Below are 20,638 nucleotides of genomic sequence, written 5' to 3' on the forward strand. Positions count from 1 at the left end.
GAATCCTCCATCCAAGAATGTTATTAGTACTTGCAGCATAATATTGATATAAAGTTGAATTGGTGACACAGAAGTGGAAACAGTGTGAACTGTGGTATCTGGTACTTAGTGGTTGGATAACACCTATGACTTTCTTATCAGACTTGATGTACAGCATGGTTTTGGACATGATGCTTAGCCTCAAACCTGGTTCTTGGACCTTAACTCATTACGTAATTCCTTTAGGAATTTATTACCTAAATTAATTTGTTAATTTATTAACTAAATTAATTACTAAATTAAAATTTAGTAATTCCTTTAATACATTTCCTTTATGCTTAATTAGTCAGTTTCTATTGTTGGAAATTGAGAAATGATACATTATCTCCAGTGATCCTCACATCCTAAAAAGGAGGAATTAATATACCCATTTTCACACATGAAAATGTCTCAAAGGCTAAAGAACTCACTCATGTTTCCACAACCTGATTATCTACAGAATGCTAAAATTCATTGCCTTCCATCTACATCACATTCCTCTGCCTTGGAGCTTTCTGAGCCTCATTGTTCCCTTTTCTTCTACTCAAAAGCCATACAATGTCAAAGAGGTAGAAGAAAGGTATAGGAAAGAAACCTGCTCTCATCCCTCTGCATGTTTTATAAGAATATTGACATTCATTCTCTTCATTCATCCTCTTGCTCTTGAAACCTTGGCCTAGCCTCCTCCAAGAGTTGGAGTTCCTGTCTCTTCCTCTTCCTCTGATTTATTTCCTGCAAATCTGAATTATTATTTGATATTATCTTGCTCATTTTCTTTATTGTTTTATTATTCTCTATTCTCTATTAGAATGTATGCTTCATAAGGGCAAAGCCTTTTATGCCCTGCTTGTCTCCTGTGCCTACCACAGGGCCTAGAAGATAGTAGATTCACAAGGAATATTTATTGAATGAAAGAATGAACAAATTAAATGGATGGATGAATGTGTTGTTCATTCAAAGTAGTTTTCTAGATAGGTTGTGAACTTATTCCAATAATAGTATTATTCCTTTCTTAACTTTCACTCAGCAAAATTGTCTTTAATAATAACCTTTTGTAAAATTTTCAAATTACACAGTAGAAAGAACTAGAGCTTTGGAATTAGACAAAACTTAGCTTCATTCTAGATTCTTCCATTACTAGTTATGTGACCCTGGCAAATTATCCATCCCCTCTGGGGTTTTTTTTTATTTTATTTTTAAAATAGAGATAATGCTTTCTTCATAAGGTTGAACACAATAAAGTGTCTCTCCTCAGTACTTTGCATTAGCTTATCCTACTTGTTCAACAATTTTGGTCAGAAACAATGACTATAGTTAAGGTAATGTCTTAGTTTGTTAACTAAGCCTGCTATAACAAAATACCATTCATTAACTGGGTGACTTACTAACAATGTAAACTTATTTCTCATAGTTCTAGAAGCTGGAAGTCTGGTGCTACTATTGATTGGCTATAGTGAGTGCCCTCTTCTGGGTTATAGATTGCCATCTTGGTATCCTTATATGGTCAAAAGAGGTGAGAGATATCTGAAGTCTCTTCCCATTCATGAGTGATCTACTCTCAAAACTAAATTACCTTTTCCTATTGACCAGGAACTAGAGAAAAGGTTAGATCAAAAAGAATTAACCTAGAAGGTAACACACACACACAGGAAATCAATGTGAGTCAATGCCCTGTATAGCTATCCTTATCTCAACGAGCAAAAACCCTTGTTCCTTCCTATTATTGCTTATACTCTCTCTACAACAAAATTAGAAATAAGGACAAAATAGTTTCTGCTGGGTATTGAGGGGGTGGCGGGGGGAGAGGGAGGGGGCGGAGTGGGTGGTAAGGGAGGGGGTGGGGGCAGGGGGGAGAAATGACCCAAGCCTTGTATGCACATATGAATAATAAAAGAAAAAAAAAACTAAATTACCTGCTGAAGGTCCCACTTCCTAATACTATTACATTGGGGGTTAAAATTTCAACATATAAATTGGGTGGGAGGACATAAGCATTCAATCCATTGCAAGTAAATTGGTTTAACATGAACTTTCCTTAAGCAGCTTGGGTAAAACACAGTAGCTTCACCCACAAATCTCCTCAAAACCCAAAGGATCTTACAAGAGAATGTATTCTTCCCAGACACTTAAACATAACATAAAACATGGAAGTCCTATCTCTTGATGCTTTTGCCCATACACCAATCCATGCTGAATGCTCTTTCTGTGAAGTACTAAGTAAGAGCTAGACCTCAGCTTCTTAGTCTTAGCTATGAAACTGATATCTGTGCTATTTTGTTATAGTTACTTGCCCCCTCTTCAGACCAAGATATTTTTCAAATCTCTAAAATATCCAGATCTTATATAACATGACTTTGTTTAGATATTTCTATCTGGATTTTTGAGGTTCTTAAGAGAATATGCCATTGGACAATATTATGTTATAGCTATAAGTACCAAAATGTAATTAGAGGGACTTAAATAGTGGGGGTAAAGGTATGAGAGAAGGAAGCTGAAGACAGAGGATAGTGGGAAAGATCCCTAGGACAAAAACAATCTAAAAGCAACCACAGATAGAGAAGAATATGAAATTGTGTCAAAAGGACAAAATATGGACATGGTTGGTTATGCTTTGGACAGGAAGTCATGAAAGGGAGCTGGAAACTTCTGGGGTGGTCCCAATGAATCCTCACTGATCTAATTTGGCTCAGGTTGGATGCTCTTGAAGGTTAAAGTCTGTCTCATGCACTCATTTCCAGCATAGCATTCTGAAATCAGATCCTCAAGCAATATTTGTGCTGTACCTACTGAGCCATTGGCACTCAGCAAAACTTTGATGATATAGTTAGATATCAGATATTTTTCTACCCATAGAATATTTATAATGCTTACAAAGTACTTATGCATGACTACCTGTTGACAATGGGCAAGTTACTTAATTTCCCTCTGTCTCAGGTTCCTCATTTATTAAAATGAGGACAATCACATTACTTTTTTCCAGGGTTGTTGTCAGGATTCAATGTGTTAATATGTGTAGACAAAAACACATTAATATAATAGACAGGTCTCAGCATACATTCATAAAAGCAGCTTTATTTTTTGTCCCCTAAGAATGCTTCAGCCCTATTCATAGGGGTAGTCCTTACCATGCCCTGGGTGAAAATTTCATGCTCAGGTATTAGAAAGTCCCTAAATCAGATTAATTAGAAAACAGCCTAAATTTAGTACTTAAAAATATCCATTTCCAAACAATAATCAAAACTCTGAACTTGGTTTAATGTTGTTTTAGTCCCCCATACCTCTATCCATTTAGTCAAATCCCACTACCAGCTATGAGTTTGCAGGATTGTGGGTGATACCTTGGCCTTTCCTTCTTTTTGTACTTATCTCCTCCCACTTAGCTCACTGCCTGGCAGGTGTTTGTAGCAGACTCCTTCTCATTTAGGTGCTTTCATGGGTTCTTTGGAGTCTATTCTACTCATTGGTAATCATCACTTGGAAAATGTGTCCTACTACTGTCCCTGCCCTTTATTTCCTGCTTTTCTGGTGGTTCACTGTATATAGACTCTGTGTAGGAGCGAAAATGGAATCCTACATTCTCCATGTATTCTACTTACATCTTTTCAAAACCCCTTGCCTTGACAAACACTGGAATCATTAACCAATCTGAATATAGCTACTTCTTCACTTGTTCTGTAGTCTCCCATTCACTTGATTTCTCAGGAAGGAGTCAGAATCTAGCCCACTGTTTTCCTGCTCTTCCTATGCAGGGGCAAAAAAACAAATACCCCCTGGTTCCTCTTTTGGGACTGTGGCATGTAAGATTCCAGCCACCGAAAATTCCCCTTATGAAAATTTTAATTTACAACCCTCTTTTTCTTTAGATCTTTGAATTGGGAAAGGATTTCAAGAGTCTTGTACTTTGTTTACAGATGTATTCTTGTAAATTCCCTATAATTTTTGACAATTCTTCAGCATACAGCATTACCTATTTCCCAGTGCTTCAAATGAAACATTGATTTAACAACTTGAACAGAGTGAATGCTCAATACATGCTACTGTCACTATTCTAGACCCTCTCTTATCATCCTAAATACTCATCTTTTTAATTTTCTTAATCTTTCATGCCTGTACCACTTCTGTCAATGACCAGGACTACAACAGTGCCTTCCACTACTTTGTCTGTCTTTCTATGCCCACATAGTGTTTTGAACATATTAAATGTCAAAGAACTCTCATTGAACTAAATTCTGCTTAAATAAATGAGGGAATACTGTCATTAGAATTCCTCAGAAAAGGCATCATTGCCTTAACTTTTCTCTTCCAGACACAGTTAATTCTCTCAAATTGGTGAATCAAAAGATGCAAGAGAGTGAAAAATAGATGATGCAGATTTCAGAAAACAGTAGCCTAGAGATGGATGAAGGCTAAATTAAAGCAGCTGTTTATTGGGCCCATTAATAAGGGAGGAGGGCATGACAGTGCTCAGGGAACAGCAGAAATGCTGGGATTTCCAAAAGAAATCTGAAAGCAGATGGCAAGAAGATGAATCAATGAAGGCAGCAAAGCATCTTCAGAGTGGCAGTGTTCAGCAAGGACAGCCATGGCAGGCAGGCTGTCACTGGGACTCAGGGAAAGAAAGAGAGCAAAGGGAAGCCAGAAGGACTGTATTTACAACTGCTGACAAAGCAAGAGGCAATGGGCAAAGAGCTAGAGACTAGGCCAGTGAAGGGAAGGGAGAATCCTTTCTAGTCCCATTGTTTGCTTTGCTGTGTGCCTTAAGCGAGTCTTGTGCCATCTATAGGCTTCTCTTTCTAAATTCGTAAGTGAAAAGAGACCATCAAAATATTCTCTATGGACCTATTGTCCAGCCTTTGTGAAAAAATAATCCTTCTTTGTGGGATGATGCTAAGAAATGTATTTTCCATTTTTATCTCAATGTGTTCATAGTAATAGTACCAATTGGCTTGCATTTAGCAGCTAATTGTACTGGGGGAGAGAGTTTAAAGGGCAATTTATCATTCATACTTTCAGTGTGAGATTGCTTAATCAGATTGTTTCCTATCAGCCTTCACCTGAAGTCAGTTGCATTGACTGTCTAGTGAGTATCCTGAAACGCAGTTGCAGTATTGTGTTTTGAGGAAAGGCTTTGGTGAGTTAATACAGTGAAAAACTTAGGAAATTGTTCATTTATTCTTTCATTTTACAAGCTTGTTTTGAGCACTTGAAGCGCTAAGAGTTCTGTTGAGGTTAATGCCAAAAAAAAAAAAAAAAAGGAGAGAGAGAGGATGAAACAGCTTGAAAGCATTAGCCTCAGAGGCATTGTGGGTTTTAATGTAATGGAAAAAGAATAATAGCCTGAAAATGTGACCAAAGAGAAAGGTGAATGCTGCCTTCTTCTGTTTTCTATCCCATCTGTGTCCCTAACATAATTCTGTAAAAATTTATTGAGATTCCACTTAATATACTCAATATACTACTATAGTAGCTTCTATTTTATGAGAGATGAAACATTGGGTAAGAGTGAGTCCCTGTCTCTTGTGAAGCCTTAATTCCAACAAGGAGATAAGCATTAATGAAGTACACAGTTAATTATCTTAAAATGTGATAGAGAAGCACAAGATGCCAAGAAGCATACAGTGTGAAGACCTAACCTAATCTAGGACATCAGGAAAAGCTTTTCTGGAGAAGTGACTTTTAAGTGGGGCCCATAATGTGTAACAGTTAACTGGATGGGGGCAAAGGAGGAAAGAAGTGGGCAAGGAAGGTGTTGATAGGAAATACAGAGGTGTGTTCTAAGGAGAGAGAAAGGAGTGTAATGTGATTGAAGAACTGAAAAAAAGGTAAGAACAAATGTGTTCTGGGAGAGATGTCAGACTGAGGGATAGAGTCTTTCCAAGTGTCTCATGTGCCCTGAGGCTCATCCTTCTACTCTGTCTTGCTCTCATAGAAATTCTCTCCACAGAGACTGACTTTACTGTTACTTTGTCTACCAGGATGCCTGCACTGAGTTCCTCTGTCCTGAAGCTATCAAATCCTTTGAACCTCCCTCTCTTTTCCATTAACCATCAGTTTGCAAGTCTGGTTCTTCACTCAACTGTGAGTGCTTACAGACAAAGAATGGGTATCATTTTTCTCTATACCTTTAATGCCTGGCACAGAGTCTGGTACCAAGTGCTAGTGGAAGGAACTGAAAACATTGTGGGCATTTTGTCTTCCCATACAAAGCTTATAGTTAAAGGGATTCTCAGACTTTATCTTGTTCAACAAGCTTATTTTGCCAATTCAGAAACTGAGGTAGAGAGGTATAAGCAAATTGCTCAAGGACTTGCACCTGAGATGACAAAGTCATAAATCAAGAACATGAATAATCTGTAGTCTGGTCCATTGCTCTTTCACCTGTACCCTGACTTCTCTATCAAGCTATCACTAGGTAATGTAAACATCTTCTATAATTTGCATTGCACAGAGTTTTAAAAGAATATTTATCCATTTAGGTATTCACTCAGCAAATGTTTGCTAGGTGGGTCATCAGTCAGGCTCCATGTTCAGTTAGGCTAGGCATTCAGTGTTCAGGAGCACAGTGTGGTCAATCTATGGGACAACAGCACACACATACCTAACAACTAGCCCACTTCACTGGCTGAGTAAAATGCCTTCGGAGACATGGGAGTGTGGGAAGATAAATGGGAGAGGTTATGGATCTCTAAACATAGAGGGCTACATTTTGACAAAGAGAATGATGTTCCTGATGGATAGAGCAGCATGAACAGAAGTTCACATAGTTAATTATTATTTAATAATAATAATTAGCTAACATTTACTGCCAGGTATTATTCTAAGAATTTTATGTGTATTAACTCAATGAGATCTCCCCATTTTCCAGATGAGGAGAAAAAACCACAAAGAAATAAAGTAACTTTCTAAGAACACATGGCTAATTCAGTGATGAGGAAGGGATATAAGCAGGAAGATAAGCTCCAGAGCCCTATTCTTAATATCTTGCTATATTGAGCATAGATAAATGGGACTTCATAAAACTAAAAAGCTTCTGCTCAACAAAAGAAATGGTCTCTAAACTGAAGAGAACACCCACAGAGTGGGAGAAAATATCTTCAAGCTACACATCAGACAAAGGACTGATAACCAGAATATATAGGGAACTTAAAAAACTAAATTCTCCCAAAATTAATGAACCAATAAAGAAATGGGCAAGTGAACTAAACAGAACTTTCTCAAAAGAAGAAATGCAAATGGCCAAAAAGCACATGAAAAAGTGCTCACCATCTCTAGCAATAAAGGAAATGCAAATTAAAACCACGCTAAGATTCCACCTCACCCCTGTTAGAATAGCCATCATCAGCAACACCACCAACAACAGGTGTTGGCGAGGATGCAGGGAAAAAGGAACCCTCTTACACTGTTGGTGGGAATGTAGACTAGTATAACCACTCTGGAAAAAAATTTGGAGGCTACTTAAAAAGCTGGACATCGATCTACCATTTGATCCAGCAATACCACTCTTGGGGATATACCCAAAAGACTGTTACTCCAGAGGCACCTGCACATCCATGTTTATTGCGGCACTATTCACAATAGCCAAGTTATGGAAACAGCGAAGATGTCCCACCACTGACGAATGGATTAAGAAAATGTGGTATCTATACACAATGGAATTTTATGCAGCCATGAAGAAGAACGAAATGTTATCATTCGCTGGTAAATGGATGGAATTGGAGAACATCATTCTGAGTGAGGTTAGCCTGGCTCAAAAAACCAAAAATCGTATGTTCTCCCTCATATGCGGACATTAGATCAAGGGCAAACACAACAAGGGGATTGGACTATGAGCACATGATAAAAGTGAGAGCACACAAGGGAGGGGTGAGGATAGGTAAGACACCTAAAAAACTAGCTAGCATTTGTTGCCCTTAACGCAGAGAAACTAAAGCAGATACCTTAAAGCAACTGAGGCCAATAGGAAAAGGGGAACAGGAACTAGAGAGAAGGTTAGATCAAAAAGAATTAACCTAGAAGGTAACACCCACACACAGGAAATCAATGTGAGTCAATGCCCTGTATAGCTATCCTTATCTCAACCAGCAAAAACCCTTGTTCCTTCCTATTATTGCTTATACTCTCTCTTCAACAAAATTAGAGATAAGGGCAAAGTAGTTTCTGCCAGGTAGTGAGGGGGTGGGAGGTGGGGGTAAAGGAAGGAGTGGGGGCAGGGGGGAGAAATGACCCAGACATTGTATGCACATGTGAATAAAATAAAAATTAAAAAAAAATAACAAAAAATAAATAAATAAACAAATCCCAAAAAAAATAATATCTTGCTATATTGAATCTCAACATCGTCTCTCAGCAGTGAATGATACATATTGGGAGAACTTAGCAATATAACATTGAGTCAGTAAGTCCAAAGTTCAGGCCTGATTTTATCATTAATAGGGTTCTAACCTGTGAGCTTCAGTGGGCTTTTCAGTTGGAGCCTAGATACTGTGGCAGTATCGTGGGATATCTGCAGTCTCTCTACTCTTGAGGCTGGGAAAGGTAGAGGAAAAAGTGGCATCCTGATGCACTATTCTCAGTCTCAATAATTGCCATTATTTGAGGTACCTCCAACTGAGGTTGGGTGCACCTGCACTTGATTTGCCTGTCTTAGTACTAAGCATCTATGAGTACACTATGCTATAGGGGAAGGATGATGACTCCACCTGTCAGAAACCGTAACAGAGCATAACTCTGCAAATTTCTTGTGAATGTTTCCCTTACTTATATTAAAAAAAAGTGCTTTCTGGACCATATGGCTTAGGTCAGATTTATGGGCCCTCCTAACTCAAAAACGCTCTCTTCTCAAACCCATGTGCTAAGTTAGCCTTTGTAGTAGGACAAATTAGCTGCATTATGTCAGGAATTATTGTAACGTGAGGCCTTCTTCCCTTACCCTGCTTCCCCCATATGCAACAATTAGAGTTGTTTACCTTGGTATGTACGAATTTCTGAACCTTTCCCTAGGAACATGTTTGACCAAAAATGGAAGGGAAAAAGAGCATTAAATCCTCTGGGGATAGAAGATGGATGTTTGGCAAAAAAGGCAGACTAAGGAAGGGCAATGTGTTATAACAGAATGAGGCCTAGGGTGTGATCATTACTGGGGTTCTAAACTGTCTCTATTAGCTGCTACCCCGGTGATTTCATTTTAGAGTTTTTACTTTTTCTCTTGCCTCAGTTTCCACATCTGTAAAATTGTGGGAGTCGGCTATATCATTTATAAGAATTCTTTCTCTGACAGTTTATGAAGCTGAAACAAAGTCTGAGCATTTCAAAATTTTACTTAGAAACTGCCCTACTTATGCCTGGATATATTAAGTCTTCGGGTAGTTAAGAATGAATCAATCAAAATAATGGATGGAATGAAGGAAGGGAGAGAAGGAGAGAGGAGGAAGGGAAGGAAGGAAGAAGCAGGGAGTGAGGGAAGGAAGGAAGATCTTCAAGTCACCACCTTCTCTGTAAAGATTTTTCTGCCCCTGCCAACCTTTAGAGAGACTTAGCTGCTTCTATCTCCTCCCCTGGTTTTAATTCTCCCCACCGTGAGTCTCCCTCCATTCTGACATTCATCCTATGGTTTACCTTGACTGCTTCTACATGCCACACTGAGTTCCAGCTAACCCAGGGTTTAGCTGGTTATCCTGACCAGCTAACCCAGGGTTTGACATGTGGGATGTGCAATCAAATGAAGAATGTTGAAAGGGTAGGAGACTAGGTGTTGCCATGTAACACTTCTAGCCTAGGCTTGCTGTCATGGGTCTGTTTCTGGACAGTTTTATGACTGGAAAACCTTCTCTGCTACCACCACCAACAACCCAGTTTCCTGTAACCAATTCTGTTTCCTTTTATTTCAGCCATAATCATATGCTACTGCCTGTCTGTCTCCAGCTCTGTCTCCTTGACTGGACTGTGAGCTATAGGAACACAATTATATGATGGGAGGAACCATGTCCTGGTCATCTGTGTAGCTCTGATGTATGGCATAATGCCTGGAACATAGTATTTGCTCAGCAAATGCTACTGTGTCTTGGAGAATGTCTCTGTAGTAATGTTCGTGGCAAGCAATTTGACAGGAGAGTCAAATTGCTTCATGATATAACTGAAATACCTTGAAACAGCCACTTTGGTCCTGAAAGGTCTTTGTACACATTCATCACTGTTATCTGAGTAGTTCAGAGTATCTATTTGGCATCATCTGTGATCTTCATTCTGAGGAGCAAACATAGATAACTGAAGCCACTTGCAATTTTCATAAAGCAAGACATTGTTTTACTATTTCTTGTGTTTATTGTTTGACTTTCCCCACATACACTATAAGTTTTATGAGAAAAGGAATTTTGTCAGTTTTGTTTGCTATTGATCTTAGCTCTAACACAGTGTTTTGCATATAGTCACAGACAATCTTTATGGCTTTTATTAACTGTACAAGGATAAAGATGGGATGCAAATTTCTGCAAAGGACAATGATATTGGTTCCCTGTTCCTACATATTTTCTGCACAAGCATAGCAAACAAAGATAAATTGGAAAAGATGATGCTCAGATAATTTGTTTAAAATGAAAGAATCCAGATCCCTGATAAGAGTATTCATAGGTTAATGCCATCTAATTTGCAAGTATGTAGTACAGAGGTACTTTATATATGTAACCTTCCAACCTTACAAAAACCTGCAAGTTGGTTTTCTCTCTACCTTCTTCATATGGAAATTCAAGATGAAAGAGGATAACTTGCTCAAATCACACAGTAGTTAGAAAGTGATAGAGACGAGGCTCAACTCTAAGTTGGCTATAAGCTCTCATTTTTTTTCTCACCATTTTTCTTTATTAAGTACCTACTAATAGGGCTTTATCATAAATTCTGGGAATACAACATGGAATTGGGACACAGCTTCCAGTGTAGGAGGAAAACTTAGCAATGTGGGGCTCAAGCTAACATTTTTGACCATCTGCTTATATGCCAGACTCTGTTCTAGGTTCTTTGCTTAAATTATCTCCTGTAATCATCACAGCAGTCCTTTAATAATTTTGTTACTAGCCAATTCAACAAAGGACACATCTAAAGATTTGGGAGATTAAGTGATGTATCCAAGGTCACTGAGCCAAGGAGTTAAGAATTCAGAATTCAAATCCAGGTCAATCTGACTATAAAGCTATGCTCTCCCACCATACCCCCTTCACAGCTAATTCAACATCTGACTCTAACCAGATCAGGAAGGAATGAGAATCTTTCTGTAATTTGCCCTTCAATAGGCCTACATCTATTTCTCAGACACCTCCTCATTATCTCTTTCCTTCATACAAAGACCTGTTCTTCCATAGGAAAACAAAAATGTCATCCTTGGACTTTAAAATGATAATTGTCAGGCTTCCCTATGTGAATATCTCCATGATTCCTGAGTTTGGAAACATATTTTGTCAGTTTCAGATTCCACAAGGAATAAGAGTAATCGATCTATCTCTCTCCAGAGGCCCCTCTGGTCTATAGGGGCATGAGAAAAAGGCACTGGAGAGTGAGTTGAAGCCAGATGAAGAGCTCAGTCCCTCTAAGGCACCCTTACTTCCCCTTCCTGGGACTCTGACATTGTAGAACTTGCTATTTGGGATCAAAACCTGCTTCAAACTCCAACTCTGCCACTTCCTAGCTATATGACCTAACAAGCTCTTTTGAGTTCCATTTTGAAAATAGACAGCATAAGGTGCCCTTTCATATTATTATAAGCATAAAACAAGATAACATGAATGACAAATCCAGTGACTTGGATTTCAGCACCTTGTTAATATAACTGAGGTCTCATAAAGATTACTTATCAAATCTCTGTATCCCTGAGCTCCTACCTGCCCAGGAGGAAATCCAGTCCTTTACAGTGTTCCTCTCCTTCATGTAGTTCCAGTGATTTCAAGTGTACTCTCCTCTTGGTTATCACTTCCCCCCATACAAGCTTCATAATGGTAGGCCTTAGTATACTTGGGAACTGCTTCCAGGCTGAGGCTTTATTCCTTTGAACATTGTTTATCATTGCCTTTATCTTCAGAGCTAGGAATCCATGGCCAAGTGAAATCAAAGTAAAATGCTAATCCTATATCCCAATGCCAGAAATTCACTTCCAACAGAGCAACACCCACATGAAGTGCCCTCTTTGCTATTCTCATTTCAAGAATATCCCACAGCAAATACCTTGGGCTCCAAAGTGATCTATCTCTTTTGATTCACATACACAGAGATAATAATCTGGGTCATATACCCAGGCTGCCAGAGTATCTGTTATTGGCTATATTAGGAATCATCACTTCCCTCTTATGTTCAGGGTCTGTGGCTGCTTCATCCTGCTAGACTCTTCTTTCCTTTTGGACAAGTTCTCTCTGAAGCTTCTATTGATCCTCCACAGTAACATCCATTAGCCTCCCTTCCTCCTTTCTCCCCTTTTTCTGCCTACCCAACCCCCTACTGTCCCAATTTATCAACTATATCTATGTATTTGTCACAATTCCTGGAAAGGATTCAAGTATTTTTAAGTTTGGGTTTGATTTTTGACTACCACAAAACGTCTATTTAGCTTTGACCTTACTTATCCATTCTTACTGTCTAAGATAGAAAAGATAATTGAATCCCAGAGTTGGAATAAATAATTAAGAGCCCGATGATCTTTTCAGTGATGGTGTTCTACTCAAAAGTGTAGCTCATATGCAATCATTGGATATAATGATTGGGGTAGAAGGTTCCCAGCTTCATTCATTGCAAATACTTTCTCTCAGATCAGAGGCCACCAAGCCTAGACAGCCAATGATATAAGTAAGTACCCTGATCAATTCCTGTCCTTTAGGAAGTATATAGGGGACAGTCACATACCTGTAAGCCATTCTCATTCCCCCAAAAGCCACTCAGTGTCTCCAAAAGATGTTTACATTCTTTCAATTCAACTAGAGGTGGTGAAAGGAACTTATTCTGATTGCATCACTACCACTTACCAACTGTGTATTTTGAGTACATACTTCAACTCTGATTGCCAACTTCTTCAACTCCTAAATGGGAGTCAGCAGTCTCCAATAGGCTTACCTCACAGGACCAGCCATTGTAATTATCAAGGAAGGTACTTAGAAAATTGTAGAGGAATTAGAACAGGGTTCCACAACCTTAGCACTAGTAACATTTGGGGCCAGAAAATTCTGTGGTTGGTGGAGGAAGGAGGTGCTGTCCTGTGGCTTGTGGGATGTTTTGCAGCATCATGGTCTCTCACTAAATGCAAGTAGCATGCTTCCCCTAGAGGTGACAACTAAAAATATCTTCAGATGCTGTCAGATATCCCTTAGGGATTAAAATTATTCCTGGTTGAGAACCATTGGACTAGGCAATCATTCATTATTAATGTTGTCATTGTTTTTAAATTTAAATCCAAAGTCAAATGATCCTTTTGATAACTGAGAACCAATTTGAAGGGAAATGGGACACCAAATTCCCCATATGGAGAGGGACAAGACACACCTATAAGATGCTGAAGCAGATTTACCTGATCTTGGCTATATCACTGAGAGTGTTTGTTGGATCAGGAATAAGAAGATGGTTGAAGGATAGACAGCTCCCTATAAACTCCAAAGAACAGATCAACACCCAGCCTAATCTGTGCAGAGCCCCTGTCTTCCCTCCCCCTTCTGGAGGCCCCATTCTTGAGCTTTTAATTTGTTTTCACAGTGGTTTGAACAAATTGAATTTGTTAATTAAAGTGGTAAAATGAAATGCTGAGTATTATTGACTAGATGCTAATGCCATTAACAGGAATGAAGACGAGGGACCCAGGCTGTCAATCGCTGAACAAATCCGATCAGCAGAGGCCACAGTACAGGCTGAGCCTGAAGGCTGAAGGGACAGACCTGTTTACGTGTTATGTGATTTTGTCTTTATCAGGATCTGTAATTGTCAAGACATTCTTTTAGCAAATACTTAACTCTTTTGTGCCAGGGCTTATTCTGTGTGCTGAAGACATATTGATAAATTACTCAGAACCTCACCCTTAGGAATCTGGGGATGATAGGAAAAAAGACATATAAAGATATTGTCTTACCATAACACAATAGCACAAGGGTTTAGGATTTCAGGTTCTGAAGTTAAAAGGCCTGAGATTCAAGTCCAGCCTCTGTGTTTAATAGGGTAAATACTTGTAATTTCAGTTTCATTTTCTGTTAAATGGAGATGATAATAATAGTACCTACTTCACAGGTCTTCCTTAAAAAGGTAAATGCAATAAGTCAGGCAAAATACATGACACACTCCATAGCACAGTGTAAGTATTCAAGAGCAGCCATTATGTATTTACTAACATGCAGTATTATAAAGTGAAACACAAATATTTGGGGGGCCACTGAAGAAAAGGGACTAGATCTGCTTTGGGGAGATTGATTAAGAAGTCTTTGAAATGTGACATGGGGAGTCTGGCATTCTAGATGGGGAAGTAAGAGAGGAGATTTAGAGGCAGAGAAGAGATAATGTGCAGTTTTTTTCATATACAAATGCTCATTTATTTTGGGACTGAGACTTTCACCCTTCTCCTTGTTGACTCCTTCTCATTCTTAGCTTAAATGTTACCTCCTCAGAGGAGCCATCTCCACAAATTCTAAGGTGGATAATCCTGTTCTCCAATAAAATCTTCCCACTTTCTATTTTATTATAATTTATAATTATATACTTATATGTTTATTTATTGAATCTCTAAATTTCTCACTATGCTGTAACTCCATGACAACAGAAACTGCATTTGGTTTTCTTAATCACTGGATAATCAGTACCCAGCATAGCATAGGACCTACTAGCATGTAGTAGATGCTAATATTTGTTGAGTGGTTGATTGAGCTGTGAATTAAAATAGGCACATATGGCATAAGTGCTTTGGTTTGCATAAGGCTGAATGATTTTAGTCAACAAGATATACATATTGGTGAATCATTTAGGAATAGGAAGAAGAACTAATACTTGTTGATCACCTATGATGAACAATGCACTTTAATTATTTCTAATCCTTCCAATAACCTTAGAAGGTAGGTATTAGAATCCCAATTTTAAAAATGGGTTCTAACCCCAGAGTCACATAGTCAAACTTCTTCAGTGGGTCTGAGAAGTCCCATTTTACCACTGAATCTGTAAACTTCATAATCAGGTAATAATAAGGTAAAGCCTTATTTATTCATTTATTTAATTTCCATTAAAGTCATCAAAAGTGATTTATTGATCACAAAAGGAAAAACACTCCAACAATGCCAAATACTTACAGGCAACTTAACAGATAGTGGGCTCTGTGATAGCAGTTAATGTATGTTATAGAGATAGCATGTACTTGAAACCCATAATCAGACCCTAGAAACTGTAAATACTTTATGTTTAAAGGCATGCCACACAATGAAAATATCAGTAAATAAAGGGAAAACATTTTGAAGCTAACTAATAATGAAAATGAATCATCAAAGAACTGAATTTATGATAGCTACAAAGCCATCAAGAGAAGAAGTAAGCATAGGATAATAAAACAACTCTCGCTTATTCAGCTAAATGTCATCTTATCATATGACTCCAAAGTTAATCTCAGCTCCCCTATTCTCCAGGTGTGGCATTTTAAATAGTATGCTCTACCTTTCTAGGGTTAATATTCTAATCTGTGCAAAATCTAGGATCTGTAGCAGAAAGATCCTAGACTAGAAATTAGAAACATAGATTGAAGTCCTGACTCTGCCAGACTCACTTCAAGGCCTCAGGAAAATCACATTTTTATCTGATCCTTGCTATACCCATCTGTCAAGGAAAGAGGCAGGACTTTATGCCTGGTAAACACCCTTCTAATTGTTATATTTTATGTTTTCAAGAGTACAAAGTTCTACCCAGATGCAAAATATGGTAGGTTTTGTAGTTATCATTAAGGGAGATCCCCAACTGTCCCTGTGATTCTGACTAATTCTAAGGAATTTCCCAAGCTATTCTTTGAACTGTTGAGAAACCTTGCAAGTCACAACCTGAGACCAGTTTCCTCATCTTATAAAAAGGGTAATTTTCTGCATTTAGCATGGTTTTCTGAAAATACAAGATGAACAAAGGAAAAAGCTCTTTACAAACAAATTTACAAATAAAACTGAGATGATTCCTTTCATTCATGTAGCAAAGAAAGTGTCATAGCCAGATTGGGAGTGTCTACTTCAATAACAGCAAGTACTCAAGCTATCCTCAAGAACTCAAAGCTGCTTCAATATTAGAATCATATATCAGCATGTAGTTCTCCTGAGCTCTGTGAGGCTGAGGGGACTATAGGGACCCACTGAGACTGCTACTCAGAGAGTACTCCTAGAACAAACTGCTTCTACCTGGTTCATATCAGATCTCTGTGAAACTTAGCCTGGCCTGTTGATTGGTATCACAGAAGGCTCCCAAGCAAGCATACTAAGGAAAGGAAAGACACTGAACAACTGCTGAAAGCAAGCAGTCTTACTTCACAAAATGAGAAGTAGATTTCTCCTATTTTTTTATAAGACCAGAGAACTTGACTTTAGTCCATGGTTTTGGAAGTTGATGAACAAAATGAATTAAACTTCTGCTCCCTATCCAAGGTCAGACTTGACCAAGAAATGGAGTCAAGTAAATTACTACTAAGGAAAGCTCGACTGAAAAAGATGGCTGAAGTGGGTGGCAATAAATACTGAACCCTAGAAACCTACTCCCTCTCCCAAGTCACAGGCAGCAGTGGGATATAAGACAGAGGGCAGAAATAAGTGTATGTTGCCTGTTGACAAGCTGATTCCAGAAAGACAGGGAGCATAAACTGAGCAGAAGACTACTTTATTTTCCCACTGCACCATTGGATAAGTTATTCCCACTTTTTAAAGAGATCCATTAATGGAAGAGGTGAGGCAGGAAGGGATGCAGGATGTTGTTTTAGTGGGATTTTCTCCATATTAAAACATAGCCATAGCCAATGGAGAGACATTAGAGTGTTTTAAGTAGGGAAATAGCATGGTAAAATTTATATTTTGTAAACAACACTCTAGGATATCAGGGAAAGATAGATTTGAATCCAAAGTATAATAGGTATTGGTACAAATTCATGGCTTTGAAACTGCTCAGGAGGCTGTAACCAAAATCGATTGATTACTTCAATAACATTGACTCATTTGAACTCTTAGAATTTAGTATATTCATTTGTACATGCAATATTTTTGTTGAATGAATGAACAATTAAAAATATGAAGTAGAAGGTTAGCTTTGAGAGGCATGGTAGAGAACTCAGTGGTTTAGATAAACACATCCTAAGTGTGATCATAAAGAGGAACTTGGAGAGATGGTCAACATAACAGAGGACAGAGTTTGAATCCCAAAACTCTTGGAGCCAGGGATTAAATAGAATAAAATGAAATTGAAGTTTTAAGAGGCCTAGAGAAAAGATCCCTAAGACTAAAAACTAAAGCAAGCACTACGGGAATGGAAAGGAGAAGAAAGATGTGAATGACTCTTTCCAGACCATTTGTGAGAATGAGAACTTCTAAGTGTCTGGCTTAAGGAACCAGGTGGGTGATGATAGGAGTAGGAAATGCTAGAGGAAGAGCATGTTGAGGAAGATAACAATGGTTAATTTCAAGGCATTTTTAAATGACTGTGGGATATCTTGATGGAGATGTATAGTATATAGCTGTATATTCAGGTCTGAAGCTCAAAACAAAAAGACCTAAATTTCCATCAAGTATTCTTTCTAAGTCTAAGGTGAACATATAATTTACCCTCTGGATTTCACTTTAGAGTATGAAAGTTGGGATTGGGTGTGGTGGCTCATGCCTATAAACCTCAGTTACTTAGAAGGTAGAGATAGGATGAGATCAGTTCAAGGCTAGCACAGGGGAAAAAAAAGTTAGCCAGACCCTATCTCAAAGAACAAGCCAAATGTGATTCACATTTGTAAACTCAGCTACACAGGAGAAGTAGGTAGCAGGAGAGTAGTCCAAGGCTGGCCCAGGCAAAAAGCATGGGATCCTGTCTGAAAAATAACTAAAGCAAAAAGGGCTGGAGTTGGAGGTGTGGCTCAAGTGACAGAGTGCTTGCCTAGTGAGCCCTGAGTTTAAACCCTAGTACTGAAAAACAAAAAGAGAGAGACAGTAAAAGTTAGTAATAATTACATTGGGAACAACAGATATACATTCTGGGATTGCTGTCCTGATCTCCACCTACTCTGGTTCTTTTATGCCATCCTTTACTAAATCCCTGGGATGCCTCCTGATGAGTGACACCCCGCCTGGCATGATGGCTGGATAATCCTCAACTCATGCTCTCCTTTCTTCAAAAAGCTGTCTCTCAGCCAGCCCCTAGACACATACATTATTGAATCATTCAGCCTAGGGTCTCCAGGGATATCAAACCTATTCTCAATCCTTTACCATTAGATAAACATTAGGGAAAAAGAAAGGGAATTAAACCTTTCTGTAGCTCCCCAGGGGCACTTACCAAAATAGGCTAACTCATCAAAACAGCATTTAACTAAATGGGTGAGCAACATCAATGAGGGAACCTGGGGAGAGAGGCAAAGGCTCATGCTGAGAAAGTAGCAAGGGGAACCAAGAAGATGCAAATCAGTTTTCAGGTCTTGGAACTATAGAGGGCAGAATTGAACCAAGGAAAGTTCACTTTGCTCCCAGTCCCTCCAGCAGGGCCCACTGCTCTGCTCCTGCCAGGTTAAGTGAGGAAGACTGGAAAAAGCTGATAATAATAGTTAATATGTGTGGTACTTTACTGTTTCCAAAACACTTTCCCATGTGGCATTTTGTTTTGATCTTTAGCAGAAGCCTTGACAGGAAAACAAGGAAAGAATTACTCTCGCCATTTAATAGTACTGGAAACTGAAGGTCAAGAGAGTAAAATAACTTGCTATGGTCACACAGGGCTGCCTCTCATTAATACATAGAGCTAGTTATAAGAAGGGGGTTCTTTGGATTAAAAAAGAGTGCTGCTTTGGGGAAAAGGGAGTAGATTTGTTCCGAGTATTTCCACAAGCCATCAAGTTTGATAGCTAACAGTTATAGGGAGCAGATTCTGACTTAACGAAAGGAAGAAGTCAGCTGTCTACATTGATATAGGCTGCCTCCTAAGGTAGTGAGTTTCTTGTCCCTGGATGAATTTAAGGAAAAGTTCAATGGCAATTATATTTTAGAAGGAATCCTCCACAATAAATAGGAGATTGAACTAAATAATCTCTAAGATTTTCTATGTTCTAAGTATTTACTGAGCATCTACTAAGAGCTAAATGCCATACATATCTGTATGTATAAACCTATATATACATATATATGCATATGCATACACATGTACATATATGGTATAAATATATATATATATTTTTTATTATACATATATATGGAGACTTTGATTGACTCTATAGAAAGGAGAGCTGATTTTCAGTGATGAAATAATTTGATGTTAATTCAGGTCTTTAAAGTAAACTCCATATAATCTTTGTGCAAAATAGTTAAGAGGAGAAAAAGTAAGCCTTTCTCTTAAATGTAAAATTACTAAATACTGTTTTCCCAAGTTGTATGTGTAGATGTTTGTGTATTTCTTTAGATGACAAGCATTGTTTTTGTTTGTTGCTTTTTTTTTCCTCCTCTTTCTTTTCCTTCTTCATATTTTGGTCAGGGAGTTCTGGAGGCTTTTGAAAAATTGACTAAAGACTTTTACTCCTAGAAGACACTCATTAAAAAGGTTCCCAGCAGAAAACAGTAAAAAGTCAACCTGTAACTGTCATTTCCTGCCACAGCTAAGAAATCCTTATAGTTCTACAAAGATCACTTGGTGCCATGATTGGCCCAGACTTTTTGAAATAATGTTATACCAATTTACAAGATGCTTCATTTTTTAACTTGCACTTATGCTAACTTCTGTACACGGTTTCCCTGGCAACAGTGTAATTACGGGAAATAATGCCTTTCTCCTGGGTCTCACTTGCAGCAAGTATGCAACAAGAAAAACTTTTTGTCCTTATAACATTAAAAGAGCATCTGTGATCTTTTGATACCTGAAGAAATGTTCAGAAATAACCCCATTCTTACAAATTCAATGAGTAACAGCACCTTTCTTTTTCTGGACTTTTCTTTTTCATTAATTTCATGACTCTTTTACATGGAATATCAGAATTAGACTGAAGGAATAAAAAGGAATCCTTTTTATTTAAAAGATAAGAAAAGCTCCAAGAATATAGTTGTTTTTTCCCCTTTAGCCTTGTGGTCGGTGAAATTACCATGGTTTAATTGAACTTGCAAAACTTTTCTTTTAAGAAAGACATACCATACTATCCTAAACATCTATCACTTATCTAAGTCGGGATAACCAAGAAGCAATCTGGCAGGAAGGAGACCGGAAGCCTAGTCTGGCACTGGCAGGATTCCTGCTGCATGCTGCTTAGGTAGGAGGAATCCTTAAGTGAATCCAGGAGAACCCCTAAAGTCTCTTTGGGGAGCCAGATAAGAAGCCTGAGATTTCTTTGGACTCACTCCCATACTCTTCCTTAGGGAAGATGGGCTGATTTTACATGCAGGGAGAAGAGCACCAGAATGAGTCAGGAAAAGGGGAAGGTACC

General features: G+C 38.3%; 1 protein-coding gene and 1 long non-coding RNA gene across 5 annotated transcripts in view; one reads left to right on the forward strand and one right to left on the reverse strand.

Moving 5' to 3' along the window:
- The window catches only part of Agbl4 (AGBL carboxypeptidase 4), a 1,287,504-nt gene that overhangs the window by 860,293 nt on the left and 406,573 nt on the right, over positions 1-20,638 (forward strand). The gene's annotated exons all lie outside the window — the stretch shown is intronic.
- LOC141424948 (uncharacterized) overlaps positions 10,160-20,638 on the reverse strand; it is a 132,205-nt gene continuing 121,726 nt past the window's right edge. The window contains exon 4 of the long non-coding RNA XR_012449919.1: positions 10,160-10,260. This is a non-coding gene — a long non-coding RNA (uncharacterized lncRNA). The remainder of the gene's footprint in view (positions 10,261-20,638) is intronic.

This window comes from Castor canadensis, chromosome 7, assembly GCF_047511655.1.
Source record: "Castor canadensis chromosome 7, mCasCan1.hap1v2, whole genome shotgun sequence".
Lineage (NCBI taxonomy): Eukaryota > Metazoa > Chordata > Mammalia > Rodentia > Castoridae > Castor > Castor canadensis.